Here is an 8,883-nt window from a genome sequence, read left to right as displayed (position 1 = left end):
ACCCCATACAAATACTTCCAGAAGAGTCTTTCTGACACTTAGATCTATACTCGATGTTAACAAATTTCTTTTCTTCAGAAATGCTTTCCTTGCGATAGCCAATCTACATTTTATATTCTCTCTACTTCGGCCATCATCAGTTATTTTGCTCCCCAAATTGCAAATCTCATCTACTATTTTAAGTATCTCATTTCCTAATATAATTCCCTCAGCATCGCCTGATTTAATTCGGCTACATTCGGTTATTCTCGTTTTGCTTTTGTTGATGTTCATCTGATATCCTCCTTTCAAGACACTGTCCATTCCTTTTCAACTGCTCTTCCAGGGCCTTTGCTGTCTCTGACAGAATTACAATGATGTCAGGAAACCTCAAAGTTTTATGTAAACAAAATAGGCATCAGCTCCTTTAATCCTCATATAAACAAACAGAACGTTTAGCCACAGTCTAATATATACAGTCGCGACACTCTCGCTGATTTTTGTTATACACCGCGACAACAGCGCCCCAAGCGGTGGAGAAACTACGCTGCTGAATACGGTATTCAGTAAATGTAAGCAGTATCACTTATATTCATTTTTAATATGGTTTTAACGAAAGGCAGCGTATGTAGCGCAATCAATTGCAGTAATAATAGGAAGAAGACGCCACATTTGTCATTCTTCAGGTTTCCTAAGGACCCTGAGAGGTATGAAACATCACATTAGAGCGCTCTTTATTTACGATTTTTTTCTAAACCGTATTGAATTACTGGTTAATAAATAGTAGAAGACAGGACCTGCTGCAAAAAGATGCCCTTTATTTGCACAATAACATGACGTTTTGTGCGTTACATTTCGAGTCAAACAAGTTCATGAGCGCGGAAAAGAAGAGATTGGTATGGAATGCAGTTCCTACGTTATTTGACGTACCGAATAAGCCACAACTAGTGACGATGAAGAGAAAATTGCCATACAAACGTGAAAGTGTTACTGCAAAAAACAATAAAACTGTCTCCTGACACAGAAGAAACAGCTACCACAAGTGTTCCTACACGAGAGACATATATAGAATCACTAACAACGGAATCTGCAACACAGACATCTTTTGAAGATGAAATGCTTAGATTACATGAAATTATTCACGTGTTGGAAAATCGTGTGAAATGTAAAAACGTGCAAACCATTAGACTTCGTACAAAATTACTACGTGACAAGGAAAGTGCCCATCGTAAGAATAAACAACGTCACAGGACACAAGTACAAAACGACAAGGTCATTTTAAAAAGTAATTGGTTCCAAGCACTTGAAAAAAGATGCGCTTGATTTATTGATAAGCCAAATCAGTATACCATTGAATGGAAAACGTGGTGCGAAATGGAAAGATGAAACTAAATTATTTGCACTTAATTTGTTGTATTGTAGTACTCAGGCATACAGTTTTTTATCACACTGCTTAAGCCTTCCATCAGTACGTACCTTACAAAGATATGTGGAAGATATACAATTAAACTGTGGGATAAATAATAACATGTTTCATCTTTTAAAGCAGAAAGTGCAGCAGTTACCAGAAGCTGATGTAACTGTTAATTTGTCTATGGATGAGATGTCACTAATGGAAAATTTGATATATGACAGCTCTAGGGATCGTGTTATTGGATTTGAAGACATGGGTTTCATACGTACATCTGTGGTTGCCAATACTGTATTAGTTATGATGATTAACGGCATCTTCTCAAATTTTAAGCAGCCATTAGTATATTATTTCTCCAAAGAACGAGTAGGAGCCACCCATCTGACGCGCATATTTTTTGAAGTTGTCAAAAAATTCACAGAGATTGGTTTGGTTGTAAAAACATGTGTGACTGACCAAGGCACGAATTTTGTGGAGTGGAGGCACAGACTGGGTATCACGCCAGTTAATCCTTGCTTAGTATACGAAGGGATAAGATCTACTTTTTTTATGACACCCCACACCTGACAAAAAGCATACGTAATAATTTATTCAGGTATAACATTATCCACACAACAGATGAAGGACGGATTGGCATCGCTTCATGGAAGGACATTTGTCAGTTGTACTCAAGTGATGGTGAAAGAAGTACGAGTTGGCCCCCAAGTTCACTAAAAGAGCTGTCCAACTGCCAGCATTTTAAAAAATGAAGGTAAGCACTGCAGTTCGTGTGTTGAGTCATACAGTATCAGCAGGCATTGAGACACTTGTTACTTGTAGCACCATATCATCATCATCTGCTACTGCTACTGCAGATTGTTGCCAAAAAGTAAACGATGTTTTTGACGTATTTAATGCATATAGTGTCAAAGGGCCTGTATCCTTAAGGAACTGCATTACAAGTGCCTCGAGACATTTGGAAATATTAAAGACACTGAAGCCATGGATACAGTCATGGAAATTTGTAGATGTTGATGGGAAAGATTTTCCATCTAGGATTAAGTGTGTTAAAGCACTTCTGGGTAACATAAGCGCTTTGAACATGTTTGTTGATGTTTTGGATGGAACCAAGTTATATTTATCAACACGCAAAATTAATCAAGATCCACTGGAAAACGTTTTCTCAGTGATAGGGCATAAAGGTGGTTTTTGTAGCAACCCATCACCACGACAGTTTGTGCTGTATTTAATAATTGTGCTTTAAGCAAATCAATGAACACACTCAGTGTAGCTACCTCCAATTGTGAGCGAATCAACTGGGGTCAGACAATAGTGGATATGAAAGCAGCGCCCAAATTACTTGTTTCACCACTGTTGGTCATCAGTGACACGAGTTCAGTGAAGAGACTACCAAATGTGGAAGTCCAAACAGACCTCGGAGAGGCAAGCAGCGTGAGATACGTGTTTGGTTATGTATTAAAGAAACTGCTTACAATTCATGACTGTTATAAATGTAGGACAGTACTTGTAGATGGCAGCCACGACTTAGATGCAAATGACAAAGTTTATTGTCATTTTAAAAGTTATGAAGGCAACTTTGTAAGCCTATTTATTTGTACAGAAGATGTCAAAGAATTTTTAACTCATTGTGAGACTAAGATGACTTCTACTTTTGATGAATATGCTCACATAAGTAATTGTGGTGCTTTCATGTGAACATCTTGATGGACATCCCCAATTTTCCACCTGGGTGCTGTGCTGGAACCAATCTGCAATTAATAAGACTGTTTGTGAAAATGAGGGTCTTTCACATTATTCAATTCAGGAATCAAGACTTAGTCTGTAGGAGCAAGAGAAGAAATAAAAAAGTGATGAAGCTGGCTCATTTGGGTTGCTAAAGTGTTACGACTGACATTCGTTTGATTTTATTTTCGGTAAATGTTTTAAAACAGTCATGTTTTTTATTGAGATAACCTGACAACACAAAGAATAAGATGGAAATTGTATATTTGGAAGCAGGCTTCCTGCAAAGCAGAACGTAATGAAAAGTGATGTGTTGCCTCATTTTTACACAAGGAAGAGCATCTATATACTTCATATGTGGGATATACAGTGTGTATTCTCTTACTTACAGTGGAATAAGTGGGATCGTATGCTACTTCTTAAGTAATTCTTCAAGAGTATGTTGCAGCTTATGTCACTTCATTCAATAGTTCGTGCTCTGTTTACTTATATTTCACGATCATTTATGTCTATCGCTGTTCTCCTAACACTTGTCACGCAAAAATATACTAACTATTTTGTAAATTACGTACAAAACGAATTAAAAACAAACATTATTTTTACGTCGCATCTGCCGTCAGAGGAAGGCGAGCTTTCTGGCCGCTAGGGGTGCTAGTGTCACTTAAACTGTCAAATGGTAACAACTTTCACAGCAGTGAGTGTCGCTACTGTATATATTACACTGTGGTTTAGCTGAGTTCATAACATAAACAAAATGGCCACTAGATACCCTTCTTGGTAAGTTACGAAATGTGCAGATCTTCGTCCCCTTTCGTTTTGCCACCTACCCTGTCCCCTGCTCCCATCCCCGACTCCTGTATGACAACTGGGTGACTTAGAGCCGCTATGAAATTCAAAGGTGGTGTCATCCTATAGGCTGAAGCACAGTGACGTACGTCACATGTAATTTATCACCGAATCAGTTTATTGTTATAATTTATATCACCATTATCTTAATTACCATATATTATGTTATTCCACTTATCTAAATTATTGTAATTATGACTATCAAAGTATGGCTGCCTATACATTTATATCGCCCTTACATTAATTATTATAATTTGTGACAAAAAAAAAATTGTTCAACACTTTGATAGTATAAACGTGACTGTGTGAAAAATGGTGGGGCATTATCCTATTAGTTTAATTAGTATGATTTAATTAAGTCATGGCATTTTCTGCAACATGTGAGCACCTTCCATTTCTTTATGTACAGTTTTTGTGCTTTTTGCAGCCATTTTGGCCAGTTTTCTCCAATTACTCTAAATTGTCATCCAAAGACACATGTAAATACGAGACTTTTATTGTTCGACACTTATTACAATGCACCAATTAAACAAATTACACTGATATCCTGCATTTATGACTTTGAAATCAGAAAATGCATCCATTGCAGGTCACACACAAGATACCACTAATATTTTAAGTTTAAGCAATTTATGTCCGTCATCACTTTAGTAGGAGTAGGAGGGATATGGACTTTATTTAAAACACACAGAAAAGGCCAGCATAATGCAACTGCAGGCTTTCTCGGGGTATTTCATTGATGAACGCTTCTCGGCTGATCATCGGAGTGGTGGCGTCGTCTTTCCGCAACGTTTCAATGAGTTTCATGCCCATCATCCTCAAGCGAGAATGATGGGTACGAAACTCATCGGAACGTTGCGACAAGATGATGCCATCACTCGGCTGATCACCCGAGAAGCGTTCATCACAGGTAGGCATTAGTTCTGCGGCCACATGCGTATCCCTGCCAGTGTCACTGCGATGCGCTCCTTCCGAGCTTCGCTATGCTTCTGTTCGTCGCGCCGCAGCCACCAGTTCGTCACTGTGATACGTGTGGGCAGTGGCTGTGTAAACAGTTGACGCTTGTCTTGCACACCGGAAAAATGGAGCCTCTGTCTTGAGTTGTGACACAAGCCGCTGCATGGATCAGTCGTAGCCATCAGTCTTAAACACACTAAATAATTTTGCATCATCTGTTCCTCAGTTGTCGGGCATACTTTCAGAATGAGATGCTGTTATAATTCCAGTATCAGGCTATACTATTCCTGTCTATACAAAGCTATACACATATTTTGGTCGCGAACAAGAGTATGAAACGCCAGATCCAGTAACCACATATGGACTTCATTTACTACATACGTCCTTTGGTATATGGTAGAATGTTTCAGTTAAAGTGTAGATGTAGGATGTCACCATCCACTTATACTGCAGTGTTATCTTATTTAACATCAAATGATTACACCGTTTTGTGTTATGTTTACATATTATTCAAACTCTTGACTATCGTGTAATTGGACGGGAGTCAGTAGACTTAGTTTGTGCTTTTCAAATTCCTTTATTACGGCCCTGCATCATTATTCGGTACAAGCAGTAGCAGTTTGCTTGAGGCACCCAGTTGCCCCCGACGTGTGTCTACCTGAGGTCCCGCAATACTGGCCGAGCGTGACGCGGACGAACGGTAGCGCAGTGCCACTGCTTCTGTCAGACTCGGCAGCTGAGGCGCGGCCGGTGTCTCCAGTGCTTGAACAGCCGTGACCCACTGTAGAAGTGCTGAGGCTGGCGGGCTGTGCCCCCGGGCTCGGCTGGCCCCGCGGCAGGCTGCCCTGATGCGATGTCCAGCTGCTGACTCCATACAGCATTCCAAGTCGCACCCGAAGTACCATAGGCCCAATACAAGACGATTTCGGTACAAAAGCGGCTACGTATTTGTGTGCTCAAGGACTGCACTTTCTTGGGCTTTGCTATGGCTTGTGACACGTTCCGTAATTGCTGGTATGGAAAGGTTTCCAGTTTTTTTCGGCTTAGACGCTGCTGTGACGTTTCCACACTTTGCCTGGCTAGCTCGCCTCACAGCATGCGACGATTGTGTTGTTTTTTTGTAAGGCATAACACTGCGATCGCCTGCTGCTGGCTCTGCTGTAATCTACTACCTATTTTGGGTGTTTCTGACCAAATACGTTCGGTATGCTGCAGTCGGAACTGACGTCCCAATTAAGAGTGGATAGCTTTCCCCCATTTAAACTTCATGATGCTACCACTGTTTTAACGATTGGAGATGCAGTGTATCCCTCGGAATAGTAATCATGTGTTTCGGTATATATTTGCAGTTTAGTTTTTGGAGTTTGTAGTTGTTGTCAGGAAAACAAATACTGCTCATGGTGTCTTTAATGCGATGCATTCAACAGAAAGTGCTGCTTTGTCACCTATAACAAAAAAAGGCTCTGTGCACTATGGGACTTAACATCTGAAGTCATCAGTACCCTAGAACTTAGAACTACTTAAACTTAACTAACCTAAGGACATCACACATATCCATGCCCGAGGCAGGATTCGAACCTGGGACCGTAGCGGCGCGCTGTTCCAGACTGAAGCGCCTAGAACCGGTCGGCCACTCCAGCCGGCTCGCCTATTACAAACAGATTTTAAAGAGGAATTTTACATGATGATTCGATTGAGAGTTCTCAAATTAGCCTATTTCAAGGTATTTCATGGTCCTAGAACATGTAGAACGCAGCCAAGCAAGATTGAACCACCGTAAGGCAGATTTCTCCCAGACGGCACTACTGTCTGTATCAAAAATCAGATACGCAACACCTCCGTTATCACTTTGCGATGTGGGGCGTAATTTTTCGTCATGGTCATTTCGCGAGGCGTATCGCGGTGGAACCAGTATATTAACCACAACATTCTCCCCCTAATTTTTGCAACACTTAACCTCTCTCTGTTTATAAAGCCTCTCTTGTAGCTTCTACCACTGGAGTTTGTTGTTGAGCGCCCCAGTACTGTTCTCCCAATGACTAAACGAGTCTATGACAAATCTCGCAGTTCTTATCTATTTCCTGTATCAATCCTATCTGGTATTGATCTCATACTGACGGGAAATACTTAAAAATCGGTCGAAAAAGCTTTTTGTAAACATTTTCTCCCGTGCATAAGATTTCTATGAGCTTGTCATCTGACTGGTTGTGTAAGACACATACGTGCGCGTCATTAGCCCAAAAACTAATGCACATTAAATGTGTTCTATATCAGAAACCATTTGGAAAGGGGCACATGTTTTTTTTTATTTGATTGAGCTTTCTTGTCATGTTCCTGAATATTCGCCGTTACTCCTGCGGCGTCATGTATCCACCACAAACAAAGAGTATGGTGCACAAAATACTCGAACATTTAAAGAGGAAAGCTCTAATTACTAATAAAAACAAGCAAACATAAATTAACAGAGGAGCTTCTTCGTTTATCTCTATTAAGTCCCGTCTGTATAGGTTCACTCATTTTGGAGTGTAAGTCGCAGCTCAATTTCAGTAACATCCTTGGAAACTCAGAGTTCCCTCTGCGTTACTGTAATAGGAAACTACGTATTCTTCAGTCTTGTACCGAACAGAGTTACTTCCCCCAACCCATCAAGTAACCAGAGTGAGGTCTCTTCTGGTACTTTACGTCTTTACCTTATTCTGCGAAAGCTGTCTCTATCAGCTTTCCGCCTCTCCAAGACCCCCACCCTCTTCCTTTGTGGTGATTTTTCCCTTACTCACCACAGCCTCTCACCAGAGTCCGCATACATATTTTGCGCTCTTAGTCTTTGATTGGTACACTCATCAAAACCCTTAAAGCCAAGTTCACATTGGTCAATCAGCTGCCTTCTACTCCACTGCCGTGGTAGAACCTCCCACATGAATTTCCGATGTAGCCATCGTCTATAAATCAAAAATATCACTTTTTCAAAAATAAAGCCACACTTGAAAGTTAAGGGCGTAGACCGTGGTGACGCTCGAATTTGGAACCTGTTTTCATTATTTTTCCAATAAATTAACAAAGAAATTACAGCACTGATTTTAGATCTTTGTTGTACAATTTTAATGTAGTATTATGGATTTTTTGAGTAGGACACTACACGACATTGACGAAAAGGCTTCGGGGAATGTGAGGGCGATTGGTGGGTGCTCTATACGCCACAATTTTCAAGCTAGAACAATATTTCAAACACCGCTTTGGAAATGGTAATATTGTTTAACGTAGTACGTAGGGACGTTTAAAAATATAGTTTTTCACTAAATGACATCACTCTAAAATATAAATCAATTATTGGACGAAAAAGGATTACAAAACCATTTGGCAGAAATCGAATCTAAAACATATTGCAAAGGACGAAACAGGATTACAAAACCATTTGGCAGAAATCGGATCTAAAACATATTGCAAATATCCCACATACTATAGAAAGAAAAGACGCTGAAGCTAAACTAACGAAAAGATATAATGCGACTGCGAGAGGATCCGGATGGGAGCTGACGCTATCTCCAGTTGTGAAGTGGCTCGTCCAACTTGTAGACCTGGAGCCTGAGAATATCAGCTCGATTATTCTCAGAAAAGGAAGCTCGGTGGAAAAAGGTCGAGAAATTCTCAGTAATAAGAGAGACTGAACAACAAACTACTGTCGAATCCTACGAGGCACTAACATACTATGTTGTGCAATCCTGCATGTACTTAATGCAGCTTAGTGCCACAAGAAACTAAGTCCCGTACTGGGGACCGAGTAATACAGGTCCAGCGTCTGAGGCAGACTGAGATCGGAATCGTAATCTGAATCCTCAGTAAAGCCGGCGACGCCGCTTATATAGGCTGGCATGAGCCGCCTCCCACGCGATGACGCGCTGTCCTCCTGACGTCGGCACCTTCCAGAAGCTTCTGCGCTGCTGGTCACGTAGCCCACACTACCCTTACCA

This window comes from Schistocerca piceifrons, chromosome 3 (assembly GCF_021461385.2).
Source record: "Schistocerca piceifrons isolate TAMUIC-IGC-003096 chromosome 3, iqSchPice1.1, whole genome shotgun sequence".
NCBI lineage: Eukaryota > Metazoa > Arthropoda > Insecta > Orthoptera > Acrididae > Schistocerca > Schistocerca piceifrons.
Note: the sequence above shows the minus strand (reverse complement) of the source record.